Genomic DNA, 17,024 nt, shown 5'->3' on the forward strand with positions numbered 1-17,024 from the left:
TAACGGGAAAAAGTCATCAATACGTTTAATTTAGGTTGCAAATAACAGAACAGAGATATTATTTTGGTAGCCGTCGCAAATAAGATTCAGATTCATGTCTGGATCAAGGTAACACAGATTGGGTTGCTTGTTATCTTCAAACTTTCTTATATGTACAAACGATAAATTCTGATATCTGACAGCTAAGCGTCAGAGATTTTCTAACCATTTTCTCTTTTCCCTGTCCTTCGTCTTGCTATATGCACCGAAGTTGTTGTCGCAAATCGTACAAAAGAAAGATTCAATGATCTTTAAAAATACGTCGTTGCACGAGGAGTTAGATTATAATTTAACTTAGTATCACTGTAATTTAATAATATTTATGTGTTTGCAAAATATCGGTGCAAGTCGTACAAACGATAAATGAAAATTCTTTGCACGTATGTAAAATGGTTAGGAAAATACGAAATACAACAAGACAGTTCAGGTCTGGTCGAAAATGCAAAGAAATTACAACGAGTATATGGAAAAAGAACAAAAGATATTTTTCTCCGTATGTTATCGTAGTGTATAAAGTAATCCTTATTCACGATGCCTTTGGTACAGTTATGCTTACTGTTGTATTCTATGTAGAGTCTTTCGTCATATTTTATCGTCCTCGAGGAAACCATAGTTCTCCCTGTGAAGTAACATTTCACGCTACACCGTTGCACCTGGAAACCTAACTGTTTATTAATGTATATTTTCCATCTTGCAGAATACAACTTGCTTTTCAATTCTCGCGATAATAGTCGGAATAAAATATTTTCCGACCTGCACGTGTTCCGGATATTTCCAATACTATACTCGAAATAAATGAAAATAGTTTCCAGTTAAAATCGAATAATTTGAATAATTATCATAAATTGAATCGAACTTGGATAATTGCATTAGTCTTACATGTAGGAATAATCAAACTCTATTATACGTGCCGGTAGACATACTGAACGAAACTATAATAGTGTTTCTGATTGCAGGAACATGATTAATGAAAGTTTCGCAAATACTATTTCAATCTTAATAATGAACTTGTACGAATAATAATCAAGTGGAAGTTATTGAAATTGAAAAAAGCTATTACAAGACAACTGTCTAAAATCCGTCGTCCCATTGTGCTTTACGAACAGGAATTAATCTCGGGATAAAGCGGGAAGAGCAATCTTTTATTTACGCTTGTCGATTCTGCAAAAACGACTGCTTTGTGGCGGACATTAATTTCCCTTTGGACCGCTTTTCTGAGAACACTTTGCAGAGCGACATGACTTTTGTATCTCTCCATATAATAGAGTATGTATGTACGATATCGATATAAAAAGACTAAAAGAAAACGGATAATAGGAAAAATGAAAATACGGCAGGAATCGAATTCGACCAAAAAGACGATGATATTACAAAATTTAATTTAGGCATCGATCAACCCTAATGCATGGACACTCGACGAACAACAGACAAATTGTCTATACCGCTGAATCTGAGAAATCTTTTCCTCGAAAGTGCATTAACAAAGCCAATAAAAACGACACGACTTGCGTGACCATATTGATCAAAAACGCACCAATTTCAAAACGCAATGTACTCTAGCATATTGACAATCAAGTAAAATGTTCTTTAATGCGTTATCGGATTGCATCCAGCGGGACGCGTAAGTTTATGGCTAACTAGAAAAGCATTAGCTCGTAATCAAAGTTCTCAAGCTTTTAAAACGCTCAACTCCGTATAACAGAAATAGAATCGGTTAAGATACCAAAAGGTTAGATTTGGATTCAAAAGCATTCAATCGCTGCTAATACGTTTTACGCGTCCAATAACATTTGAAGGTCTCTCGAGTGGTCCTCGAACTCACGACTCTGGCAGTCAAGGCCACTTGGAAGTCACAGTATTCGTCGAGATTTTGATATTCGAGAGTCCGATATTCGTCGAGCTCTCCAAGTTATTGAAAGGTAGTCAATGTCATAACCTTGGTACTCAAAACCAGTCGAAAATCACAAATTCCCATCGAGGTCACGATGCTGACACTCATAGTCAATTGAAGGTCATGCATATTCGATAGGATCCTACAGTGTCTACAAAAAATATTTGTACACTGCTGTGTTTATTCTAGCATTTGCATATCAAGTATATTAAGTTTCATATCGTTTGATAATATTTTCATATGCTTAGAAAAATTCTATACTATAAGGATAAAACGTGGAATACGATACTTCATTGGAAAACGAAGGTATATGCAAATACTTTCTACAGCTATTGTATAATTGGCGCTCAAATTACTTGGATATTATGAAAAAATTATCGCCTTCTTTCTCTATTTACAAATATACATTTGAAAATATCGGTCTACATGCAGGGGAATTTTTAATAAATTGATTTCCCATTGAAATAATTGTTTGTTTGATGTTGTACAGATATTGTACGTGAGACTATTCCCAATAGTTTTAACGTCAATATATATCGGTATATGCTTCCGGCAGAGAAATTCGGAAGGAGAGATTGCAATTGGGAAACACAGACATACGCCATTCCGGTCACGGTACAAGCGGTTGAATTGTTTTCATCGATATAACATAAAATCATTTTTCTCCAGAAATTCGCTCGTAACTCATGTCAATTTCTGGATGAAGATATTGGTTTGTGAAACTCGATTTATTTATAACAAATATCACGATATTAAGTGATATCACGATTTTAGAGACCAATTGAAATAAAGCTTCCGTGAAAAATAGATCGTAAAGGCAACCAATAAAAAGTCACTTCTTACCTTTTACTCGGATCAATGAGATTTTATTTATATAAAAATCTTTGATAATCTGTTAAAAAAAAAAAAATAGTTTGCTTATCCGCATGACGTGTACTCTCCGAATCATGAAATCCTTTTAAGTTGTCACACAGAAGCCATTGCTAAGCTGCTTCGCAAGCACGGAAACTTCCGCGGATGGTCGTAAAAGAATGAAATAGGGTTGATGCGGACGCGAGAAATCCTTTCGTTACGCGATTCGTGATTCGATTCTCAGCACGCGGAAGCTTTCTGCGGGTGCAGAAATCTTTCGAAAACACAGAAGACATGTGCTTGAGGCGTGCGCGGAACCCAATGCAAAGATAAAATTTACCCTCGACTTGCTATTCTGCTCACGGAGAATACCCTATCAGAAAAGTATGGCCCCAAGTAGGTGTAAATAACTACGAACCATTCTCGTAAACGTCACAGTCACATTTCCTCTTTCCGTTCGCTAGCTCCAGGCTACCCGACAGTTTAGTAATTTTGTTCTTTCGAATTTGCAACCTTACCCTACTTAGCTTTCTGTACTTTTTTAGTCTACTCTACTTAGATCCTCATTTAAAAAACTCTCTTTCGTGCGAATCGAAATACGAGTACGATATTTAAACGTATGAATATTTCGGAATACTTGCAGATATTATTAAAATAAAGTAAAACATGTTATTGCATTGTGTAAAGCAACAAACAAAAAGGAAATTCAATAGAGCGGAGATATTGTGGATAATAAATAACAGTTCATTATGACTGTCAGTAATAAATAATAGATTGGAATAAATTTTTATTTTATTCAAGTCAATTAAAACTTTAAATTATACTACCAACTCTCTCTCTCTCTCTTTTTACGTCCTATCAACCTAATACTAATTTAACTCGAGATGATTTTCAAAAATCGCAATGACGATTCTCAAAAGTTTACGATACACGTTTCACGTTCATAAAAAGCTCGCCTTTCCCTTTTGTCCCATCGGGCCATTTCACAAACTGCTCTCACACCCAATGTCTCAGTCAGGTCAAGGAATACTATCGATCAATGGAACTGCTTCCTTTCCCTTGTGATACTTTCTTCAAAACCTTTTCTTAAAATTAAGACACCACACTGGCGTTAGATATCGTATTAAGAGTACGACGTACGAAGATATATGAAGCGAAGGTAACCAGGGTAATTGACACCATGTACGAACATACTATTACAGCGATCTAGCGCAAAGTGACCACTCATATGACTCAAAGCGAGGTACGTAAGCTCTCTAACGAACTTTCGTCTCTGTTGAAAAGTTTCGCGATCCATTTAAACGCGGACCTGTTGCGTACGTCGAAGTATCCTTCATCAATGGCGCTCTTCGTGCAATTTACACTCTGTTTTGTCAACTTTGCCACTTTATTGCTGTTAAAATACTGTTAAAAATCAGAGTACTTTGTCTCGAAATTCTTTTTCATTTTTTCCCCATATAATGTCCCGTCCTCCTTGCAGTTCAGAAATAAATCATCGTTTCGATAGCTTCGTTACTTCTTCTCGTTCTTCCGTTTGTGCAATCATACTTTTTATTCGTACGTTTTCACTGATCTACTTAAAGCTCAGCACGTGTGCGTCGGTCAGTGACAAATGACGCGTCAGCGTCTTTTTACCCTTCATTACCGGCAACGTTCGCACTTTCGAGAAAAATGTGGTGGATCACAAAATTTTTTGCAATCCTGTCTTGATTCCATGATCTTCAAGTTTTTGTACGAGATATCGTAATTTCGAAAGCGTAGTATACGGTAAAAATAAATTGGCGTACCGAGACGTACAGTGTAACTGTACGCTTAATCTGATAAACATATAGATTCTCTGCATATATACAGTCGAGGAACTAGTATAGATCCATGTCGTCTCTTGAGAGTGGTGTACTCAACCAGGTAAGTAGTACATCCCGGTGTGTGGTCAGACAAACTCCATTGGCCCACTTCTGCCATGTACAGATCTCTACCTTTCCCCGTTTTTATGCAAATCAATTGTAAACTATAAAGAATATTCAAATGATATTTTACGATCAATGTGAACGTCTCATTTGCACGTGCCGCATATATTATGTGCAAAATATTTAATAAATTATTCGAAAAGGCTCAATTAATTACGTAGAATAGTATCCTTAGTTATAATTGGCTGTATAAGTTCATTAACGCAACGATATAAATAACAATCATCGGCATAATATTTCGTAGAATATGTAATACAGTTACGTCATTTATCCTCTATATGAATGAACTTTCTAAGAGTTCGTATAATCGGGAAGCCATAAAATTAAACTTTGAATAGTTTGAATACCATTGTATTGGTAGCGTGAAAATCTAAATTTCCTGAACGACCCTATAAACTACGTGACGCGAATTTCTCAACTTGCACCGCGGCGACGTATCAACTTGGAAAACGTTGAAATTATTCGCTAGTTAAATCATATCCGCTCTTCTTATCCTGCTCATTGAGCCACGTTGCGTCGTACGCCTTCGGAAAAATGCTGTGGAACGAAACGACCCACGTAGATAAGTTACTACGAGCGATGACACAGCACAGGTATTTTTCCTGTGTCATCCTCACATATCGTCGTGTTTACCATGCGGATACATTTCACGCGTACGGCCAATAATACGTGTAAAATCCCAGGCTCTGTATACATGTGTGCACACCACCGCAGAAGCACGTTGAACTTTCTCAGCAAAATTTTATGGTCGATATCTTCGTCGGTTATCGTCTCGATATTCATACATAATCAATTAGTGCAGCTAGCTACATCGTTTTACTAATACATCTAATTCCATCGTGACAATCGTTTAGATACCCCGACTTGATAATACCATTAAATATAAGAATTGTATAAAATTACAATCTTTGGTAAAATACCAAATGTATATTGGTTCTAATATCGCGGCACTCGGTTATAAAGTCGCGATGGCGAAAAGAAAAATTTCCAAAGCGAACTTGGTTTGTTACTTGTTTTTAAAACCCATAACATCAAACTACGTGCTTTGCATACGTAATGAAATTTGTCACTCGATCGTTCAAATAGTTTAAACGGAAAGCTTAAAGGGGAAAGTTTAAAGATCGAAATAGTAATGAACTCGTTGAACGAAAAGCAAATTTTCTTCGTTTCGCTGTACCGCAGGAAATATCAAAGCCGTGGAATTGGTTGTAGGACGGACGTAAGAGGTTATAAATCGTACGTGGCCGAACAGCCACAACTTCGTTAAAGTTTGACGTGACCGGATTGGAGAACGCGAAAAATGTGGTTTTAACTTTCCCTTTCCTTGAATTTCTGCTCGTAACTGGACCGTTACTTTCAGATTCGTGGTCCCATTTGCTCTGTCCGGAGAAAGTTATAAAGAAGAGACGTGCACGCGGATATCTCGGTAACGTATGCTCATGATCCGAGAGGAAACGCCAGATGGTACAAGAAACCTAATGTTACAGAAGTATCTCGGGAATGTCTCACGCTCCATGAAACCATCTTCGTACGAATGTCGATCAACAATATCATAACGCGCTATTAAATCTTTTTCAATATCGTAGAATTTGGTTTCGTTTGTTTCAAAGACAAAAAGAGATACGGTAGAGCATGTTAAACCCAAACACTCGTTGTTAGAACGTTCAACCATTCGAACAAAATATGTACGAGCTCCGTGTGCTATTTCTTAATTCAAATATCATGTTTACATACTTTTTTCTATATATTTTTCTGTCGATCGAACGACAATATGAAATAATTAAGAAGCTAACAAACGATGGAAGCTAAGAAAATAAACTAAGGAAGCTAACGAAGCTAACAAAAGTTGTAAAAATACATTATACAATCGTGGAAATTTTCACGTTAAAAAACTTATATAATTTAGTAGCTACAAAATACGGAATCCTTAAATGTTCGAACAACCTATCAATCTTTTTCATTTCTATTTAAATGATCTCAAAGTGAAATCTCCTGCTCAAAAGATTCCTATATTACGCTTCAACGTTCTTCCTGTCGAATCGTAAAACAAAGACCAGTTTCGTAAGTTCAGAACGTCTTCGAGTTTAACCTGATAAACTCAATTTCAAGTTACGCACACAAAGACTAATCATAAGTACGGAATAGAGTGTGTCTTGCGTCACATCTTCGATCAATGTGACAGGACAAACGCGTGATTCGATCGAGGGAGTAATTATTAGACGAGGATGGTGTAGAATCCAACCACAAACAACAGATTGGAATGGTTTCCCCGATGACCGTGAAAAGCAGACGGTTTGGAGAAGCGTCGTTGTCGCCGTATCAGTTACGAGGCGGAAGCGCGTTATCAGCATCCGGACCAGCGAATTCATGAACACCGAGGGGGGGGGGCGTTACACGAGGATCAGAAGCGTCTATTATACCGGGAATACTCGAACAACGCTGCTTCATGTTGGCAATCGCCGTCAATAACCGCAGTCGTGACGAGGACGTTTCCATCTTTGCCGCTCGAACATTGACAGGTCTGTGGGACTAGTTATTGCTGGTCGTTCCACTGAAATTGACTGATGAGAATTGATCATCGTTCGACGATTCGAATATAAATTGGGCCGAGACATCTGCCGGCTGATCGTGCCTTCTAGATCGCGCATTAATTCCAATTTAATATCGCCCCGACTACGGAAATCTGTAATTGGAAAGGCGCGCAAACGTTTAGAGCTGGTTACGGTGTCGATTTGTAAGTATAAAATAGAAGGATTTCGAGAGAGCGATGAAAGTAATTGGAATAGTTTGTATTAAACGGTATCGAAGGCGCTATTAAAAATTTAAAGGAAGCTGCAGCAGAGTTTCCGATATGCCTTCTTATTTATGTATATAGAAGGGCAAACAAATTTCACGGTAAATTAAACGCAATTCCAGCAGAAGAAAATTATCTTCGCAGGGACGAAAACTTTAGATGGTTTCCTTTCTCCTTGTTCCTATGTTCTTTAACCAAGAAATCGATTGTTGAAAGTTCAGTCGTTCCTCCCTTTTTTCTCGTCTTCTTTTTACGTCTGTACCTTTTGTACTTTTAACGTTCTCTGAAAAATAAGATACTTGTACGACTCTGTTTACCCATCTTTTATAACCGCTTCCTCTGGTGTTCGCCCGTTTCGGTCTCGCTGGTATTTGCCGTTTTCATCCTAAAGAGGATGCAAGCGGTTAAGAAACGATGGATAATTGCCTGCAACTCGTAACAAGTTTCCAGGACATTACGCTTGCCGGGAACTATACGCCTCGTACAATTCCCTGGATGGAATAATGGAAGACGGTCCGAAATAAGAAGAAGAGGGACGAATTCAGAAAAGTGAAAGACTCTTGTCAAAGTGTACGATACTGAGGATTCTTCGCATAATAAGGGAAACTGTATGTATGACTTGCCGTTGGAAAACTTTTAATAGGTTCCAGAGGGGACACGAGCGGGAAAAAATTGGCGACGAATTTACAAAGTGTTCGGCAATTTGTAGAATGCACCAGATTTCGTGTTTAACTTGCCATTCGTCTATGAGAAATATTTTTCGATCGATGAAAAGTAGAAAGTGTTCGCACCTGCTGTCGTTTAATCCGTAGTCGAATTACCGTGGAACATAAACATCAATTCACGAAAAGATTATCCGTTTAAAAATCGAAAATTACAACGTTAATGTCTTGGCTCGATAATCCTAGCCGACGAGCAATTTCTTGCTTCAATTTCAATTTAGTAAATTACAAAGCCTTTTTCTCTTACGACTCTTCCACGTTTCGTATTTCTTCCTCAAATTTGGACGACCCAATCGATCAATTGTGAAACCGCATAATGGACGAGGATCGCGGCACTCGTCCATTTTGTATTTCTCGGTGCATTAAGCGCGATGATAGGCTGTGATCTTTGCGAAGATGTTGGTAAAAAGGCAAATCATCTAAGATCCCGACTAGACTTAATAAACCGATACGACTCGCCTTTAGCAGTCGTTGATGTCCTTATGCCAGCAAACTACTGAAATAACTGAAGTGGCCATAACAGCTTCTTGAATACGGAGTAGTACTCGTTCAAACGATACTACCAGCGCTAGGATATTACTACCGGGACGCTTTGATCGAGGATGAAAGGGTAGAAATCGAAAGAAGAAATTCCTTTGGCCTTTCATGCCTCGCATCTCAGGGCTAATTCTTTCGAAGATTTTCCTACTAAAAAGAAAATCGTCACTTCCAAGGCGAAGGTGAGTGGTAACAAACCTTTAACGGTACACAAAACGGTTTGTAATCAAACGTCTAAAAGTATAAATTTGAAGAAATTCTGACCGACGCGAATCTTGACGCGAGTTCATCGATGGACGGCTGAAAAATACAATTTTTGCATCGATTCATGCTGCAACTACATATATATATATATACACCGTTGATTTTTCAACAAAAAATGTAATTCATTTCGTTACATACACAGTCGCTGTATTTTTTCAGTTAAACACGATTTTTAAGCCATTTAAAAAAATGTTGTCGGCTTCAGTACTTTCTTCATTCAGTTATTTTCAGACAGAACTCATTCGGCTTCTTTTGCTTGGAATCGTTCCTTATTAGTTAATTCTTAGGATTTCGAATTTTGGAGGGTGGCTTCACCCCCTACACTCGAGATACAGTAGCTAAAAGTAATAAGTATCCGATATCTTTGGCTATTCTTTAAACTTACAACGTTCCATTAAAATAGGAGCGGATCGTTCGCCACGTTTCCTTGTTAATGCGGTATTTGAAGCATGCTCGAGCATGTTTGTGAAAATGGTTTATTAGACCAGTTACACCACAGGAACTTATAGTCTCAATTTGTCTTGTAATAGAATACTGCGGTAAATATCTGGTCCTGAAGGGTTTGATCGAAAAATGTGGTAGAAACCGCATGTAATTAACCTAATATCGTAAACGCTCAGTGATCGAACGCTTTAATTAAGGAACAAATTTTCTAAATTCTCGATTTCAATGCAAAATAATGCGAAATTGTATTAAATTGTTAAGCCTGAATAAAAGAGAATGACTGAAAATAATGAAGTTAAGAGGTATAGAACATTGGTTTTCTTTTAGGTCATATTTGTATAGCTAATATATATCAAATTATTCTATGTTATTCTATGTTATATATTTGTAGTATCGCGGACATAAGGCCTAGGAGTTAGCGATATAATGTCGCGAGAGCCGAGGCGTTCTTCAATCGCATAGTTTTGTAAAAAGGACCTACGTGGCCTTGGCCATGAACGGTCGCGGAACACGTGCGTGGTGGGTCTACGGAAAGACAAAAGAGATGCGAGAGCAGTCAGTTTTAGTTTGGAAGTCAGAGAGAATAAATCGAGAAGCCAGAGAGTGCGAACTACCATCGTTTTCCTGTCTATATCTGTACAATCCATTCATTGTAAATAAATAACAAATATCAGGATATAATAACAATATATTCCATCGACGATACTACATATATTTAAAAAACTATTTTAACTATCATGCATCTATATAACCTCTTCAAAATAGATGGAAGCCGAATACAGATAAATAATAAATAAGATTCCTATATTACGATTCATTAACACACTGCTACATTACGATAATTAATTTGCGATTCCACCGATAAATCTACGTATCCTTTCGAAAAAATTATCTGCTTCGAAATAAATACAAAAATTTGAAAACTGCCACTTTTTATCGTCTGGACAACTTGCAATAATCTTTTTATTTAAAGCACCATGCTCAGTAATCCTCCTATAATCGCGCGAAGGGAATTCCTACAATATCTCGAATGATATTTTTATAGAATCGCGCATCCATATGTGACCTTTACCAGGAACGCACGATTTTACGCGAGCCACGTACAAAGCTGCAAATTATCGTGGACAGACACGAGAGTGCGTGCAACTTGATCAAAGGGACGGATAATTTTCGATATTAATTACGTCACGTTGCTACAGGGTGTTTGACATGTAGCAGCAACAGCGATAAAGCAAATCACATAGGTGCTGAATCGTGACATACGGACGAAACCGCTAAAATCGAACTTGCGTTTGAATCGTGTGATCGCGCGGCAACTGATTAAAGATATTCGGAAGATATCGAGCTAGGCTTTCGTTACGTCAAATGGAATAAGCTACCATTGTAAAATCTATGATGATCATAGGAAGAGATGTTCATTTCGGATAATTGGCTAAAGTCGTAATTAACTTCCTTCGCTGATTATTCTAATTGAAGAATCAAACTGTGAAACTCCACTTGGAGTCGAATATTATTAAAATCCGTTGGAAAATAATTGTTCAAGGCGAGATAGTCGTAAAGAACTAGTAAAACGACTCGATGTTAGATTTGCAATAATTCCGATGGTAGAAAGGGGAAGCGAATCGATACTAAAATCGAAAATAAAAAGCGAGAATGAACGGCAACGGTGATCGAGTTGCTCGTAAAACTAATTTTACAGACACTAAATCTCTAGTTAACCTCCATTATTTCGTACCTCGCGGTTTTCCTTCAAACTCGATAACTCAGACTTGGATTTCTTCTTCCGAACAAAGCTTCGTCGACCTATAAATTCGGGTATAAGCGATAGTCGTACAACCATACCTTGATCTTGAACTTTTCTAAATTTGAAACGCTTTACGCGTTACCGAAAAACTTGCCGTCTTTATTTGAAAATGTTCGATAAAAGAAGATCTATGATGATGGACGAAAACGTATTCTCGTTAAACATGTCGTCAAACAGGATTAAGCGTAGCGTAAAGACGAAAAGTAAATATTTTTCAACATCGAATAAATGAAAATTTCTTTATGTCAGCGGACAATATGAAGGAAAGTGAAGCATTTTTAAAGTACTTAATATATATATTTAATACTTTATAAATTCCGATAGAACCGTGATAAAACGGAGATTGCCGGTCATCATCCGGTAAAACATCCACGAAGAAGCTTAAAATACGTGGACGAACGAACTACGATAATTACAAAGCTGTTACCATGAGCAGCACTCGTCGTGGAAACGATCTCGGTATCTTGCCCGGCAATAATTGGTCCTCACCGGTAATTTTCATTAAACGTACGACAATAATTGACGAGGATCACGATTGATAGAGACGTTCTCCATCGATCCGTGACCAGGTGATCAGGCTGGTTGAAACGTCGAAAAAAAAAGAGGAAAAAAGAAACGGTACCTAGCGGCTAATTAATTGCTGTTAAAAGTACGAGAACGAGCATCGTAATTTCAAACGAGGGGGAGTGGGATTTTCGCGAAAAACAGAACGGTAGCGGTTTCGAGGAAAAACGACTAGGGAGAAACGAACGGAACAACGTCCCGCATTTCCTGGTGCACGGGAATAGAATTGACGGGTATCCGCGGTTATTTCCTGTCGATTAAACGAAACAATAGCTCGAAATGCAGCGATGATCGTTGCGCTTCGCCAACTATTCCGAACCAGCCCCAGTGTTCCGGGTTAGAAGCGTTAAATTTTTTATCAAGTGCCCCCGATAGATCTATAGAAATAAATGTAAGAGAGGAATAGGTGCACATCGAAACGTCGCGTCGCTGGAATTCAATAGTTTTCTCAAGAGCGAAATAACCTACGGCGGAGGAACAATAGCGGACAGACACGATCGGTGGAGCACAGGGATATCGTTCTCCCACAAAGAGCCTGATAATGCTATCGATGTAAGCTGAATCGAAATGATGCGAATAGACCAATTTACGTCTAAAGCCGTCGCTCCTGACGGTAATTAAAAAATCAACGACGCGGAGATTTAAATATCTTAAATACCGAAGAGATAAGAAAGCAAATATTAGGTTGTCCGAAAAGTGTCTTTCTCTCGCAAACGTGTTTTTTACAACAGCGCGCCTTCGTACAAACGTGAAACCAAGTCTGTGAAATGTCGCGGTGTTTATCTCAACAGAACAGAATGGATCGCACGTAGTTTGACAAAATAATATAAAACAAAAAACGTTGCGCGTCTATTATTTCCTCATAAAACGAAACAAACTTTTCGGACAACCTAATAATTGAACTAGTTCGAATAAGCTTTAAATATCCGAGTCTTTGTATTTTTAAACGATTACACGACGCATTTTTGAACCTCTGTAAAAGAGTTTAAAGTTGGAATGAACAGAAATAACCGAATTACGTATATTATTTAGAAAATTTGAAGCTGCTTTTAAACATCGATCTGAAGGTTCTACATATTTTTCCAATGAAAAATATTCCAACGATGCGACTGAACTCGAGTAAACGCGATGCAAACCTAAGTGACTCGCTGAAATATAAAATCGTCTAGTAAATTGAAATATCCGTGACCTTAATAACAAGAGCCAATGTAGAAAATTGGCACAGAGTTTCCAGCGAAAAGACCAGGAACTAGGGCGGACATTTAAAATAGGTAAGCGTCGAGCATCATCGAAAAGGACAAGCTCAGACGAGACACTTTCTCTACATCAAAGATGAACTATAAAACCGAGACAAAGCGAAGAATCTGTTAGCAACGTCGTAACGAAATAGTTCTCCTTTTCAGCAACGCTTACCGGTCTCTACACAAAGACATTATTCGGTCGCGTTATTCGGCACTCGCACCCCGATCCACAAATAAGGAGAATGAAATATCTTGAAATTTTTGTTACCAGACTCGAGCTAAAAGGCAATTCATTGAACGTAATACTAAGCAAATATTTTTGTTTGCCTACGAAAAAGAAATCGACTAGATACGAATGAACATCTTATTCGTTCGTATTCGCAAGCTAAGTAAATGTTTCTTTAAAACTTTTGAGACATTCCATTTGTCTAAACGATATATAGGATTGCAATTTAAATGGAAATTTGTAATACATAAAATTAGGAAACGACGAGGAGGCAAATATGTCAAAAGACGTAAAAAAGCGGGAAAGAAGATGGAAGAGGAATACAAAGCAGTAAGATGATGTTATATAAATTAACTTCAGGAGAAATGAACTTGAATTAATCTGACTCTCAAATGCAGAATTAGTACTTTGTTCGTTAGATATTTTAGAGCTGAATTTTTTATCGGTCTACGAGAATAGTTGTTTTCCATTAAGCAAAAATACAAAATACGTTTAGCAGATTTATCACAAATGCAGTGCCAATATATTTGCGAAATTTATTTTTTGGCTGATTTTGTGAACAAGTCAAGGCTAAAGTTTAAGATCAACTTTATCGGAAACACATACGTGCATTTATCATATACGCGCAATACTGACTAATTAATAACGAATATTGAATAGTTAATAAAATACTAATTTAAACTCGGTTCTCGCTTTTTCTCCTGCAGAGAATCCACCGTTATTTCATCCATCGTCGTCGCACCATATTCAGCGATATATCGCGAGAACGTTATGAACAGCTTATTCGTATCATTTCTCGACATCGTATAACGCCGATCGTTTCACGAAGAAATATTTGTCCAATTATCATTGTCACCTCTGCCGTTTTCTTGACGACGTTCGCAAATCCGTGATTAACGATCCGGCTGACATCGTAATAAAAAAACGACACCGGAACGTTATCGCGTGGTATCTTACGAAAGCACCAATCTTGCGTTGAGATTATTACACGTGATAAATTCACCTGCAAGGAACAAATTTTCTTCTTACGGATTTTATTAAGGATAAAAAACTTCTATCTCTCCATTTGCCTGCGTACTGGTATTCCTTCATAGCTCTCTTTTCTTACTGTCGCGTGAATATGAACGCGTTGCCTCTGTATAGAACGATCGATCCCACGATAACGAATAAGAAATTGCGTAAGGGCAAGCCTCTGAATAACGTAGGAATACTTTTTGCCGATATAGAGGAACTTTTAACGTTTCTTAAATGTCTCGATGAAAATCTTATTCTTTTGGCTTTAAATTAACTACAAGCTGCGATTGTTAAACCATTTTCATTAAGAATAAAATAAGCGAAAGTATTTGTTTTCGATAAAATTGATCTTGAACTTTAGCCTTGACTTGTTCATAAAATCAGCCAAAAAATAAATTTCCTAAATGTATTGGTATTAAATCTGTGATAAATCTGCTAAACGTATTTTGTATTTTTGCTTAACGGAAAACAACTATTCTCGTAGACCGATAAAAAATTCAGCTCTAAAAGATCTAACGAACAAAGTATTAATTCTGTATTTGAGAGTCAGATTAATCCAAGTTCGTTTCCCCTCAAGTTAATTCGTATAACATCATCTTACTGCTTTGTATTCCTCTTCCATCTTCTTTCCCGTTTTCTTCTCATAGAGATGTATCGATATCGGAGACAAAAAACTGAATCAGTCGGAACATGATAATTTTCTCCGGCACATAGAAATCATTTTTTTTTAATCAACTTTTTATCTCTCTTTACTGCGTGTCTCGATGAAAATCTAGTTCCACGGACTACGTGCTACAATTATCGACTGCTTCATTCTGAGCTCTAAGCTTTTGAAAGCTTGCTTTACTCTCTCCTAAAAAGAGTACCTTCTCTGCACGGATGGTAAAAACACAAAAAAAAAAACTGTAATAAACAGGAGATTAAAATTTGCTTCAACATACTGACATCTCCGATCTTTTTTCCTTTTTTTTTTTTTTACAAGTTTTTGCTTCGTGACGTAAAAGGGTGGAATCAAATGCGGAACTGAATTTTTCAAAAGAGGAAACATTCGTCTATAGAAGTTTCTGCTGGTTGAAATGCATGGGAAAAATTCGGTAGCCTGATTTCGAAGGATTAACACTGTGTGTGACGCGACAGTATATTGACTTTCTGCCTTTTTTGCGGTGACCGCCTGCTCATAACGGTGCTGCATATTTCATAACGAGAACAAGGCTGAGGACGTCGACCTGGCGTAGAAAAATGAGAATGGAACAGTCATTAGCGTGAAACAGAGAAGATCATTTCCGTCCGCGTTCCATCCCGCTCGCATGGAATATCGTGATAATGAACTCGCCTCCTGCTTACTGTCGTTCTTCCAAATACTTTAATTTGATTTAATCACAGTTGATGTTTCTTCCGTGCAATTCAATGCCTTTCTATATCTTTTCTCTGATATAGAAACTGTATAAAAAATTTTCTTTCTTTCGAGCAGATTCGAACATACAGTGTGAGATGAAATTGTATCGAAAATAAGTAAATCTTTTGTTACAAAAATCGTATCATTAACGACCACGTTAATTAGATATATAATCGTAAAAGTTTCTTTCGTTTCACAAGGAAATAATGAATGCATAACACTTTCCGTTTTATATTATTTTATCGAATTACGTACGATTCGATTTTGTTCTATTAGAATAAAGATCACAACGTTCGACAGATCAGGTTTCACGTTTGTATAAAGATGCATCGTTGGAAAAGACGTGTCTGTAAAGGAAAGACGCTTTCCGGACAACCTAATAGAATCTGAAGATAAAAACAAAATAGATGTTTTAAGTAATAGCAAAAAAAGGAAAAAATGATTCGATAGAGTGAGGGAGTATTTTAGTGACACAGGGCTAGTAAATGGTAAGAATTATTGATATATACGCTATCAATTCCGTAATAGAAAGAAATATTCGTTGATGCAGAGTGGAACGAAACGTATAATTGGCGGAAAATCGCGAGCACTCGTCGAGAATGGTCCTTTTCCAGTTAAGCGTTGGCCGTCGAACTCATATTTGCTTCTTTCTAATCGATTACTCGCATCGATTGAACTGACCGAACGCTTTTACCCAACTTCGCGATGAAGTGGAACCTCTGCCAGCGCATATGATCGAATCTAAGGCCATGATGTCAATCCGATCGGAAAATCGAGAGTTATTTTTCAGAAGCGACCAACAAACATCTGCTGTTTCACGATCTTTATCGGAATATACCGGATTTGCGATTATCGTATGGTTTGTAAATAAAAAATAATAATCATTTCGATGGCTCGATACCGTTTTGTAGATTTCCAAGTAATTAATAGAAATATTTGCAAAATTGCAATTTACGCGGTTTACAATAATCGTAAAAACATTTTGTACGTCTGTATATATAAAACTGTAGCAAATATTTAGATAGAAAGATCTTGAAAGATAGCGAATTGATATACATTGCAGCTGTAGTTGTAAATAACCCTAATTACATCGAAACAATCTTAACAATCGATTTTCTCGTTAACCGTATGAATATTCGCGCCTCTTGCAATATCCTGCCAAAAAATTTCTTCGTTCAAAACGGAAAAGTAAATTTCACTGGCAGTGGAAGAAATGCAAGCGTTATTTAAATCACAAAACACGTTTCGTTTCGTATGTGAAAATGTCAC

The 17,024-nt window shown here is 37.2% G+C and overlaps 1 protein-coding gene across 1 annotated transcript in view; it reads right to left on the reverse strand.

Moving 5' to 3' along the window:
- Nucleotides 1-17,024, reverse strand: part of LOC122568968 (glutamate receptor ionotropic, NMDA 2B) — a 349,490-nt gene that overhangs the window by 328,009 nt on the left and 4,457 nt on the right. The window lies entirely within an intron of this gene.

This window comes from Bombus pyrosoma, linkage group LG7, assembly GCF_014825855.1.
Source record: "Bombus pyrosoma isolate SC7728 linkage group LG7, ASM1482585v1, whole genome shotgun sequence".
NCBI classification, from domain to species: Eukaryota; Metazoa; Arthropoda; class Insecta; order Hymenoptera; family Apidae; genus Bombus; species Bombus pyrosoma.